A 13,211-nucleotide genomic window follows, 5' to 3' on the forward strand; every position below is an offset into this window, starting at 1 on the left:
TTCAGCCAATGCCTGAAATGCAGAGATGCTGAATTAACGAGCAGGCATCCTTCCTCCACCAGCTATTGCCTCAAAGAGGATAAGAAGATAAGGGGTGGGTCCTACACCCACCTCCTCCAGCTATATTCTGGGCACCTACATAGTCGTAAGTAGGCTGAAAAGTACTTTTTAAAATTGGTGCTTCCCGGCTCTGCGGTACTCCCTGGGTCAGCCCAGCAAACGGTTATTGCATGACCTACTGGAGGGGTGGGGGACACAATGGCTGTCCTCGAGCCCTTTGGAGGGGCCTCTGGCAATGGTAACAGACCTCTGCAATACACCACAGTACAGGCTATGCTAGGAGTGCACGAACCAATCCTCTGGTGGCATTCTCTTCCCTCTGGTCTCTTTTCCATCAGGGCAGGGGCCTCCCCTGCTTGCTCACCGCTGTATTTCCAGCAACCCACCCAAGACCTGGCTCATATCAGACATGAAGTAAGTACTTATCGAGTCAGTTTCTCATGATGTGGAAAAGCCACAACATTATTTTCTTTCACCCTTTCTCAACCCTAAACCCGAGAGCAGAGCTCTCCCATTCTAACAGAGACTTCAGCTGGACAGAGAGAAGAACATCAGGCCCACACAGGGAAAAACACCCAAGAGAGAGGCTGCAAAGGCTCCACCTGGGAAGGATTTCCCGAGAAGTGACAAGGCGCGGCTCTGAGATGCAGGTGGAGGTGGCAGGCACACTGCCCTCAGCTCTGCAGATGTAGGGGGCTGGGTTTCCGCAGTCCTCCAGGGCTGAGGCGGTCACGCTGACCAAGCAAAGGAGAATGATTTATAACCAGAGCATCCATTTGTGGAAATACAATAACCAACAAAACGGTCAAGCAGATCAGAGCACAAGTTTTACACCGTCTGGGAAACAAAATTGAAGATTACATTCACCACGTTAGCTGGTGAATGTGGAATTAGGGCAAAGGACTCATGTTACGTAATATACCCCACCGCACACAAGACAGGATGCTCCGCTGTTTGTCTTGTATCCCAACGTGGATGCCCTGTTGCAGCCACAAAGTGAGGACACTCTCACTGGTGGTGGGGTTGGTGTCCCCACCATGGAAATGTCATCCGGTTAGGGAACTCCTGTCTCTTTCTGGACTTGCTTTTCTTGGTCTGGACTTCAAAATAGTCTAGGCATGTTGAGGACACCAGTAGAATCCCAAGTTGACCACTCTCTTATAATTAGGTTTTTTTGGGTTCCTATTACTATTTATTTTTGCTTTACTCCTGAGCCTTCCAGAAAAGTACGGCAGAAGATCTAAATAGACGTTTCTCCAAAGAAGACATACAGATGGCCAAAAAGCATGTGAAAAGATGCTCAACATCACTAAATATCAGAGAAATGCAAATCAAAACTACAATGCTGGAGAGGGTGTGGAGAGAAGGGAACCCTCCTGCACTGTTGGTGGGAATGTAAATTGGTGCAGCCACTATGGAGAACAGTATGGAGGTTCCTTAGAAAACTGAAAATAGAGCTACCATATGATCCAGCAATCCCACTCCTGGGCATGTATCCGGAGAAAACCATAATTGGAAAAGAGTCACGTACCACAATGTTCATTGCAGCACTACAATGAAAAAGAATGAATATATGTATATGTATAACTGAATCACTTTGCTGTACACCTGAAACTAACACAACATTGTAAATCAACTATACTCCAATGAAATTAATTTAAAAATAAATTAATTTTTTTAAATTACTTGAGTCAAGTCAAAGAACCAGCTATCAAAAAGCAGTGCTTCAGGGCTTCCCTGGTGGCGCAGTGATTGGGAGTCCGCCTGCCAATGCAGAGGACATGGGTTCGAGCCCTGGTCTGGGAAGATCCCACATGCCATGGAGCAACTAAGCCCATGCGCCACAACTACTGAGCCTGTGCTCTAGAGCCCATGCACCACAGCTACTGAGCCCGCGTGCCTAGAGCCCGTGCTCCACAACAAGAGAAGCCACTGCAATGAGAATCCTGTGCACCGCAACGAAGAGTAGCCCCCACTCGCTGCAACTAGAGAAAGCCCACACGCAGCAACGAAGACCCAATGCAGCCAAAAATAAATAAATAGATTTTTTTTTAAAAATTGGTGCTTCATCATGAAATAACACTTCACACCCATTTGAATATGGCTATCATCAAACAAACAAAAAACCCAAAACCAGAAAACAGTTAAGTGTTAGCAAGGATGCAGAGAAATTGGAACGCTTGTGTGTTGTTGTTAGGAAGATAAAATGGTGCGGCTGCTATGAAAGATAGCATAGTGGTTCCTCAAAAATGTAAATATGGAATACCTTATGACCCAGCATTTCCACCTCAGGGTATATACCCCAAAGAACAGAAAGCAGGAGTTCCAAGAGATATTGGTACCTCGCCATTGCAGCATTATTCACAACAGCCAGAAGGAGGAAGCAATCCAAATGTACACTGCTGGATGAACAGATAAACAAAATGTAGTACGTACGTGCAACGGAATATTATTCAGCCTTAGAAAAGAAGGAAATTCAGACATATGCTACAACATGGATGAACCTTCCAAATATTATGCTAAGTGAAGTAAACCAGACACACAAGAACAGATATTGCATGATTCTACTTACACGGGGTATCTACAACACTCAGATTCATAGAGACAGAAAGTAGAATGGTGGTTGCCAAAGGCTGGGAGAAGTGGGGAATGGAGAGTTTTTGTTTAATGGATACAGAGTTTCAGTTTCGGAAGATGAAAAACTTCTAGAGATGAATGGTGGTGCTGGCTGCACAACACTGTGAACGCACCTAATGCCACTGACTTGTACGCTTAAAGATGGTACATTTATGTTATGTATATTTCACTCACAAAATGTTCTAAAATTTTTTAAATAAGAAAAGAATAAAAATCAACATTTCCTGACCAATGTACTAGGGCTGGGGGAGGGTAACTGCGAGCTCCCCAAAGTAAAAGACCACCCCAGGGGACAAAAGATGGTGCTGGGACATCCAGGCACCCTCCCCGTGTGGGTCCTTCCTCCACGGCCAACCTTCAAGGATCCAGCTTTGCTCTGTTCAAGAGCCCTTGTGGCACCTTCTTGCCAAGTAAAAGGAATACTCTGTCCAGGCTGTGAGGAATCACGCTTCCCTATGCCAGGGGAGGCTGGCAGAATATTTATGCTGTGCCAGCCGTGGTCTGCCAACGGCTAGTCCTGGAAATAGACTAGTCCTGCTTCCCAGTCTCTCCTTTCTGTAAGTTTCACCTCCTATGGTCCCTGTCATTAGCCCACTGCATTTCAGCATAAGTCCACCACCAGCTATTCTTCCGAAGCTTCCAGGGCCTTCTCATGGATTACATTTAAAGTCTGTTGCTTCCCCAGGACAAAAAGGAAGTGCCTCAATGTCATAAAACCGGCTCCAGTCTCTGGGAAATGCTTCCTGGAGACCAGCTGGATTTCACGGACCCGGAAAATTGGAATGCTGACGTTTATATTTTGCCAAGTAAGGAAATGTGTAAAAAACAACTATCATTAACAATTATTAATTCATAGACAAAAAGTTATTTTAAGCACCCTCCAAGTATGAGAGCTATAATCTCACAATAAAAATAGTCCTCTGCAAGAAAGGAAAGTCGGCTGTCTGGCATCAGTATTTTCACAGCAAGCAGACAGTTCCAGGCAGGTGTGCACTACATTGCCTCTGGCCACTGCACTCATGTGATAGCTACCTGGAATGGCTTAAATATTCACTCTCTCTGACAGCAAAGAGAAAGGACTAAAAGAGCTGTAATGAAATTCCCTTCCAGACCTATGACTCTAGGGCTTAATAAAAGACTAAGTTGCTTTCCACTTGCATCACAAACTCAATGATGTGTGTGTGTTTGTGACAACTGTGTGTGTGTGTATGTATGTATGTGTGTGTGTGTGTGTGTGTGTGTGTGTGTGTGTGCAGTACAATATGGATAAGGTTCTACTATGGGCTGAGTTGTGTCCCCCCAAATTTATAGGTTGAAATCCTAGCTCCCAATACCTTTGGATGTGACTATATTTGGAAACAGAGTCTTTAAAGAGGTACTTAAGTTAAAATGAGGCTGTTGGGATGAGCCCTCATGCCAGCTGACTAGTGTCCTTATAAGAAGAGGCGATTAGGACACACAGAGAGACACCAGGAGCATTCATGCACAGGGACAAGCTGGTGAAGAGGCAGCAGAAAGACGGTCATCTATAAGCTAAACAGAGAGGACCAGAACAGACCCTTCCCTTACGGTCCTCAGAGGAAACCAACCCTGCTGACACCTTGATCTTGGACTTCCAGTCTCCAGAGCTGTGAGACAATGAATTTCTGTTGTTGAAGCCACTCAGATTCAGGTATTTTGTTACAGTGGTCCTAGCATACTAATACAGCTGCTGAAAGTAATTTTTTAAAACCAATGTTCTCTTTGATGAGTTAGTTAGACAAACTCTCCTAGAAAAGCCATTAAAAATAACTTACTTTATGCCAATCCCTCTCACCAAATAACAAATACATTTTTGGAAAGAAAACCAAACGCCATTAATCTATCCCACTATATGCCATCTTTAGCCACTACATTTATCACGGCCTCATCACCATGTCCTTCAAGGAGAAAGAACATGAACATGTTAAAATTAGTATATGAGCCAATTCAGCCCAACAAGGATATTCTCAACACTGTGAGCTTGACTTTGAGTGATTTAGTGGCGGTTGAAAAGTCAAGGCCTGTACCCTCAAAGAATTCGGAGAATTCAGGCTTGAATTTAGAACCATGCTTTCCCCTGCTGAATTTCACCCTCTTAAACACACACAAACACACACAGGTTGGGAAGCATCAGGAAAGCCTGATGACACAAACAGATAGCAGGTGCCAACAGTCATTAAGAAAGGAAGGGCTCATTATGGCAGAGGAGCCCGGGGTGGGGGGACCCTCAGAGATGGCCCTCTGAGTCTCTGCCCACTCTGTCCCACCTGCCAGCCTGCACTGCCATCTCCCACTCTCCAGACTCCTGCCTACCTTTGAGGGTAGGGCTCAGTCACAGTTTCCCCCATGGAATTCTGTCCAACTATCTCAGCCTCCGAGGACTCTCTCCCTTTTCTCAAATCCCATCACATGGATTACTTAAATCTGTCATTTTAATAATGAGACGGTATAAATCAGACTCCCTTAGTGCCTCTTACTGAACCCTCATACTGATTTATATAGATGCTAGTATAAAGCATGACGGCCAGATGAATTAACATTTTAATGGCACTAGGGAAACAACTGCCCTTTCCATTTTAATTAGTGGAAGTTTTGAAACACCTGGCAGGAATAAGACTAAGGAGAGCGAGATTGGCCATCTCTTAAATCACTTTGAGGACGATTTGGCAAACAAGCTTACTTTGTATTTCTTGCTGATGGACTCTATCTCCAAGCAGCACACACTGTTCCTTACAGTCCTGAGCTGAATCATTCCTTTGACAAACAAGCAAGAACGGAAGGGGACCAGGTATTTCAATCTCTGCTCTACAGAAAAGGAAATTTAAACTAAAGCAGTGGTTTAAGAGCTGGAGACAGAGCAGCAGGAAAGCTACACCTTCTAATGATCATTTTCTAACGATCTAATCCCTCCTAGGTCTCCCCTCTGCTTGCCTAGGACTGAGGGTGTCAAACAGCCCCCAAATCTTGGGTCATACCTGGTTCAACCTCCTGGAGCATCAATTTTAAGAGAAAACTTGGAAGACATTTTTATATTAAAAAAGTACAGACACATTACAAAGTAAACTGCAAGTATCAAATGGAAGCTCATGGATAAACATCTACTTGCTTCTGGCAGCCTTGGCCTCCGCTTTGGACTCCCAGAAAAACGGGATAACTCTCCTCGCCTGTTGAGGTAATTTAGTGGAAATTTTAAAGAAGCTCTGGTAGGAATATACGTAGGTTTACATGATATAGTTTCTAGTAGTTTCCAGATTTTCAGATCTTCATCATAAATTTCTGTTTTTTTCCTTTTTTTTTTAACAGAAAATTATATTTGCTGGAAAAATCTACACAAAGGTTAGGAGAAAGACAGGTAATGTTTATAACCAATACCCTCACTCATCTCCTAATTATTTTTTTTTTCTTATTCAACCAGGCAAATTCAGAGCCAATCCTTAAGGAAGCAGCTCCCTCAGCTGCCCCACCTTTGCCTTTAATTGCTGTTTTTGCTGTTCCCAAGTACACGCATGAGGAAAACAAGCGCACCTTTAGGGAGAATAATTACTGGAGCCTTATAAATTATTTTCACTTGAAGGGTTATGAAATGTACCAATGTTCTCTAGGCAGGGGAAAATTACATAGATCTGGGTAACACAGACACTAGCAATAATTAAACCGAGACTTTTAAAAAAACATCCATCATTTTAGCATCTCATAGATCCTCTACGTAATCTTGGACCAAATACTTAATCCCTCTGTGCCTTAGTTTCATCATCTGTTCAATGGGAATGGTGATAATTATATTCCCTGCTTCATGGGGGTGCTACAGGATTGAGAAAAAATTACAAAACACTTAGAACTCTGCCTGGCACGTAATAAGCTCCATGAGAATATCTATTTTTTAAAAAGGCCCGTCCTTATCACTGCTATCACAACCCACGTTTGCTATTGAGCAGCTACTTCACACGATGGTTCATTCCGGCCTGGTGGGCCATTAAGACCCTCAGGTTTCTTCTCTCACATGAACTGCTGCTTAACGGGGCCACCCCATCCTTTACTTTTTTTATTGCGTCTTTGAACCCAAATGCAGAACAGGACCTTCAACCCTACTGTGAGCCAAAACATTCTAGTATTATTATCTCTTGTCCAGAGATAAAATGGGTCTCGGAGAGTATCCTCCCAGATCTGTAATTGCCACAGCTCTGATAAATGTCCCCTCTATGTCTCTCTCCTGATGAGTGACACCAGGAGATGCAGACTCAGGGACGACGCCTTGTGGTGTGTCCACTCTTCCCACACCTTATCCTTAGGGATAGTATGATATTTCGTAAAACGCCTCTGCAAAGGCAGGACACACTTTAGATCATCCATGATGGGGAGGGGGGAGGGGACTGAGAATTCCGATTGGCAAAATATCTCAACACCTGGGGGCCTAGAGAAATGGGAAGGAGGAAGGTTACATTTTCCAGAAGGTGTTGATGATATTATTTGCAAGGTAAAAGACAGCCCCCCAGTGTGAGCAGATGAAGTTAGCCTGGAAGAAACAATGGGGCAGCCGGGGTTAGGTAAGCACGCCCACGCAGAGGCAGTAAGATAAAGGACACACACTGCACACGCGCGCGCGCGCGCGCGCACACACACACACACACACACACGATTCATAAAACAATACCTGCCCTTGCACATACAATGCACTCTGATGCTTTCTCTTCCCTTCTATTGAATTTCATGTTTTAAAAAATGCTGGTGCAACTCACTGCACTGATAGCATTTCACTAGAGTCACAGCCCACAGTGGCTATGGCAGGCACCAATCTACAGCCCCAGTAGGTTGACAGAAAAGAGAAAGAAGTCCCTTTGGCATAAATTGAATTTGTAAATTCTCCTTTTCTAGGCGGTCTTGAGCTAGCTTCTCTAAGAATTTGCTCTGGAGGGCTGCCAGGATTCAGTGTTTCCTTCTTTTGAAGTCTGCTGGCTCTGCTCTCATTTCTCAAGCCTGCTCTGAGGGACTGTGAACGCTTTCCCTGCTCTAGGATGCCTGCTATTTGGGCCTTGAACAATCCAGCCTGGTTTCAGGGTTTCCAGATCCTCTTAAAGGGATTTGGGCTGCTCTTCTCACAATGAAAAGAAGGAAATCTATTGGTAGCAACTCAGCCTTCCCCTGTCACCTGTTAATATCGCCTCATCTTCCATAAACACTGGATGATATTCCCGATTCGAACAAAACTCTTTATGGCTGGGCACCCCAGCTCCCGGCAGCCTCTCCTGCAGGCTGGACCCAATCGTTACAGCCGGGGGCCTTTCCTGCCTGCGTTCTCAGTGATGCGCCCCCAAGCGATGTACCTAAGGGCCACTGGCTCACAGTCCTAGTTTCCAGTCCTCCCCACTATTAACTGGGGGATTCAACTGGGAAAACTTAATATCTCAACCTAATTTTCTTCACATGTAAACTGGAAATACGGCCACTTACCTCTAGGCTTTTCATGAGAATTAATTTACACGTGGGAGTTCCCTTCTCCTCCCTGGAGTAGCAGGGACATTTCCCCCCAAGCTCCCTTTGCTTTCTGAACACCACAGAAGGTTTCGTTTTCGTCAGATGAAATCCACAGTATTATCTGGGATTGCCCATGTCATCTAAACCGCGGCGGAAACCACAAAGCCTCCGAACAAGTTTCTAATGAGGCGACTCTTTGTCTTCCTCAATTGATTACGCAGAAAGGATGGAAACAGGGAGAAAAACGAAACCGATATTTCCCTCTAATCAGTAAAATGACCTGCAGGCAGGCGCCCCAGCGCAAACGAAATGAATTAACCAACCGTCAAGCCGGCATCATTCCCAGAGCCCGGCCCAAGGCAGGGGGCCCGCACCCGAGGGCTGCGGGCAGCGCGCTCCTCCTGGACCAGCAGGTCCCCCGCGCCCGGGTCGGGGGGCTCTCTCGCTTGCCAGGCACATCGGGGCTGGCCGTTCTCCCCCCGGGCGGGAGAAGGTGTGACTGGTCAGTAAGCGGGAGCGAGCGGAGGAAGCCCACCCTAGCCCCAAGCGCCGCGCTTTCAGCCTTTTCCGACGCCCTAGGGCAGGACACGCACATCATTCCGCTGCGAAGAAGGCTTTGAACTTGGGTGCTCTCCACGGGCCCGCACTCTTGCCCTGGGCACCCTCGAGCCCCAGATCTCCCCTCCCCGCTCCCACTCCCCAATTCCGCCAAACTAAAAACCACCCCCAAACCCCAGCGAGCCCGACCGTGGGAGCTGAAGGCGCACGCCCGCGGCGCCCCGTCCCGCCGGCGGTTACCGGCTCCTGCAAGGTGCGTGAGCGCCGCCGCCGCCGCCGCCGCCGCCTCCAGCCGCCTGGCCGGTGGGTGGCTCCCAGCGCCGCGGTGCGGCGGGGACGCGCGCTCCCGACCTACGGCGGAGGCTTCGCGGGGCGCGGGGCGCGGGGCCGCCCCCGGCCCCACCCCACGAGCCCGAGGGCGCCGGGCCGGGAGGAGCGAGCTCTGCGGAACCCTCTGCGCCCGGGAGCGCTCTCGCACCGTCTGGATGAGAGCCTGCCGCGAGGAAGGGAAAGGGACCGGAGAGAATTGTTCGCCCTCCCGGCTGGGCAGTGCGTCCCCTTGGCCAACTTTGAGTGACAGGAGCCCAAGAGCTGAGCGAGAAGGAGTGATGCAGGATGGATGAGGGTTAGGAAAAATCCTCAGCAGTAGGGTTCAAGTTCAGTTATGCTGGGACCCTCCATCATGTGCTACTTTAATTACTACCTCAAATTTATCTCCTCCTGCCTCCTGGTACTGGCGCCCACCCTGTCAAATATCCCCCAAACGGGGCCCCCAAAGGATGGGACTGGGCCGGGCGTAGTTTCAAATTAGCTACGTGGCTCACTCCTCCCTTACAGTAAATATTTATCGAGTCCGTATTCCATGCCGGACACTGATCTGGGCGCTGAGAAAATAGCCTCCTGGAGCCTATATTCTAGTGTGGAGACAGGCAGTCAACAGAACCAATAAGTACATGTCCCATATGGATAGCGACACGTGCTGTAGAGAAGAACTAACTCAGGAAGGGCACAGAAAATGTTGATGGTGGGGGGGGGGTGTAGTTTTAAACCAGGTGATCGGAGATGGCCTCACCGTGGAGATGGCTTTTGAGTAAAGATCTAAAGATGAGGGATCAAATCCTGCTGGGATCTGGGGCGAAAGCACTTGCTGTGGAACTCTTACTGGGTGCTGTGTAAGATCACTTCCAGCCCTGAGGTGCGGTGACCCTAGAAGTTATATAAAATGAGTTTTTCCTTTTATACAATAGAATAGAATCAATTACCATAATTTGGAATAGTTAAAAGCCAAGTTCTTTTATTATGGAGTGCGTTCATTTAATAAATATGCATCGTGCATCTATCATGATTTGGGCATTGTTTTAGATGCTAGGGATGCAAGAGTGAGCAAAACAGGAAGAAAAAAAAATGCCTTCGTGGAGGTCACAGATACCTGACACAGTCTTCAAAATGTTTTTGTGTGTTTTTTTCATATATGACCTCACGATGATGGCACGAGGTGAGCGGATCAGGGATTCTCCCTGCTACACACAGGAAGCAAAGGCTTAGAGTGTCCAGTGAGTGGCCCAGGAGCACACCTTGAGTCATGGGAAGGAGGAAAATCCAGCCTCGTGAGCCCCTGCCCCAGGGCTCCGTGCAAGCCACGTCCTGACCTGTGGGCCTGGATTTCTGCTGTCCCAACTCAGACTTCCCGAGTGGGCAACACATCCTGAATTCCCTGAAAATTACTGCATTTTTAACATAGCAAAGAGGTTAAACCTCAGAAGCAGTGCTCATTACAAGCGTCATATATTTTCTTTTCTAAGCTGTGAAGTTCTCAAAGGCTGATTGTATTTTATCCATGTTTTTAAACTCCATGCCCAGCACATAGCAAGTGCTTTATCCACATTTGTTCATAGAGAAGCGTACCTCATAAATATCAAATGCTGTTCTTACATTGTGTTTCTAAAGTATGCTGTTTTCATGAAATTACAGTACCTCAGAAATGGAAACTTATGCCATTTCATATGACTTCAAAGAAACTAGAAGAGTAACATAAGGATCTGAGTATGGATAACAAAAATGCTTGGTACAACAGAAATGCTGGTCCATGTGTAGGAGTGATGTCTGGATAAAACAGGGGTCTGACCTCATCTCCACCTTCAAGCATTGGTTATTTTGAGAATTGAATGATTATTTTTTTCAGTGATTTCAGTATGTTATGATTAATGAAATGCTGCCCTTTTGCTTTCCAATAGTTTAACTGGATTGTATAATCCATTATGACCACTGGATTTTATTTACCCAGAAGTGCAGTCATCTTCGGGCATCACAGGCATTCTCTGCACTTGGAAATTAAGAAAAGTAAACACATCTTTCCCTGGCAGGTTTCTAGCAGGTCTCTTTTTAGAGGGAGAAGTTAATGAAAAGATGGTAGCATGCTCCCTCTTCAAGTCCTCATTACCTGAGGGCAAAGCCAGATTAGACCTAGAATAGGAGAGGAGATATGTATATATGTATGTATATGTGTGTGTGTGTGTATATATATATATAAATGCACACACATATGTATATACACACATATACATATGCATATGTATGCATACATATATAAACATAAATGTATCATATTTATAAAAATATAGACTATATATTTATAAACTACATGTAATATACTATATGTAATAGATGACAAAGAGGGAATATTCAGTGGAAGGGAAAGGATGTCAGGTGAAAACAATGTGAAACTCACATCTATCTAGGCAGATGGGAAACCCTGCAAAAGCCCAGTCCTGAAGAGAGCTTGAAATTCACAGTGTATGTGCCCTAGCAAAATAATTGCTCACCCTTGTTCATTTGAGGGAAAAAAAAAAGTTAAAAATCAATGAATGGAATGAAGTTGTTTGGTGGGATCCGAGCAGTGAAGGAGAAGAATTGCAGCAGGCAGTGAGGAGGCAGGGGCCGAGTTAGAGAGACCCTAGGGTCGAATCTCTGTTCTGCCACTCACTTTTCTGTGCCTCAGTTTCCTCATCTGCAAAATGGGGATAAACACTGTCTCCAGGATTGTTGCAACTAGAAGGAGGTCGCTTATGTGAAGAGTTTAGGATGGTGTCTGACACAGGTAAATACTCATCAGGGGCAGCAGCGGTTACACCTCGCTGTGCATGATGTTGGCAGTAATCACATGGCCACAGTCTTGGCCTTGTGGAGAGAAGACGAAGTTTTGAGTCTGAGTCCAAAAGTAAGTAATTTTGTGCTCTGGGCAAGTCAACGAATCTGTCCATGCTCCTCTTGGTGACAAGGCATCAGCCATCCAATCCTCACAAGTAACAACTAATTTTGTTTCAATTCCAGAGTCATATGAAAAGTGGAATCAAGGATGGCCTACTTCAAAGCAGCCTCATCCCCAGAAAAGGGAACCCTCCTATACTGTTGGTGGGAATGTAAGTTGGTACAACCACTATAGGGAACAGTATGGAGGTTCCTTAAAAAACTAAAAATAGAACTACCATATGATCCAGCAAGTCCACTCCTGGGCATATATCCAGAGAAAACTCTAATTCAAAACGATACCTGGGACTTCCCTGGTGGTGCGGTGGTTAAGAATCCGTCTGCCACTGCAGGGAACACGGGTTCAAGCCCTGGTCCGGGAAGATTCCACATGCCGCGGAGCAACTAAGCCCATGCGCCACAACTACTGAGCCTGTGTTCTAGAGCCCACAAGCCACAACTACTGAAGCCTGCGCCTAGAGCCCGTGCTCCACAACAAGAGAAGCCACGCAATGAGAAGCCCGCTCACCACAACAAAGAGTAGCCCCTGCTAGCGGCAACTAGAGAAAGCCCATGTGTAGCAATGAAGCCCAACACAGCCAAAAATAAATTTATTTAAAAAAAAAGAAAGAAAAGAAACCTGCACCCCAATGTTCGTAGCAGCACTATTTACAATAGCCAAGATATGGAAGCAACCTGAATGTCCATCAACAGATGAATGGATAAGGAAGATGTGGTACATATATACATACAACAGAATATTATTCAGCCATAAAAAAGAACAAAATAATGCCATTTGCAGCAATATGGATGGACCCAGAGATTATCATACTAAGTGAAGTAAATCAGACAAATATCATATGACATCCCTTGTACGTGGAAATTAAAAAAAAAAGATACAAATGAACTTATTTACAAAACAGAGGCAGACTCACAGATGTAGAAAACAAATTTATGGTTACTAAAGGGGAAAGTGGGGGGCAGGGGGATAAAATTAGGATTTAGGGATTAAAATATACACACAACTATATATAAAATAGATAATCAACAAGGACCTACTACATAGCACAGAGAATTATATTCAATGTCTTGCTATATCCTGTATCTTTTCCATCATATATGTATACATGTACATATATCTATATCTGCATCACTTTGCTGTATACCAAAAGCTAACACAACATGGTAAATCAACTATGCTTCAATTTTAAAAAATT

The 13,211-nt window shown here is 45.5% G+C and overlaps 1 protein-coding gene across 3 annotated transcripts in view; it reads right to left on the reverse strand.

Annotated features, from left to right (window-relative positions):
* The window catches only part of MRAP2 (melanocortin 2 receptor accessory protein 2), a 102,644-nt gene that overhangs the window by 49,030 nt on the left and 40,403 nt on the right, over positions 1-13,211 (reverse strand). The window contains exon 1 of one of the 3 annotated variants that reach the window (XM_004270069.3): positions 8,938-9,190. The exons of the other annotated variants lie outside the window; for them this stretch is intronic. The gene's annotated coding sequence lies outside the window, so the exon portion shown is untranslated. Of the gene's footprint in view, positions 1-8,937; positions 9,191-13,211 lie in introns of those variants that run through there. 3 annotated transcript variants of the gene reach the window in all.

This window comes from Orcinus orca, chromosome 12, assembly GCF_937001465.1.
Source record: "Orcinus orca chromosome 12, mOrcOrc1.1, whole genome shotgun sequence".
In the NCBI taxonomy this organism is placed as follows: domain Eukaryota; kingdom Metazoa; phylum Chordata; class Mammalia; order Artiodactyla; family Delphinidae; genus Orcinus; species Orcinus orca.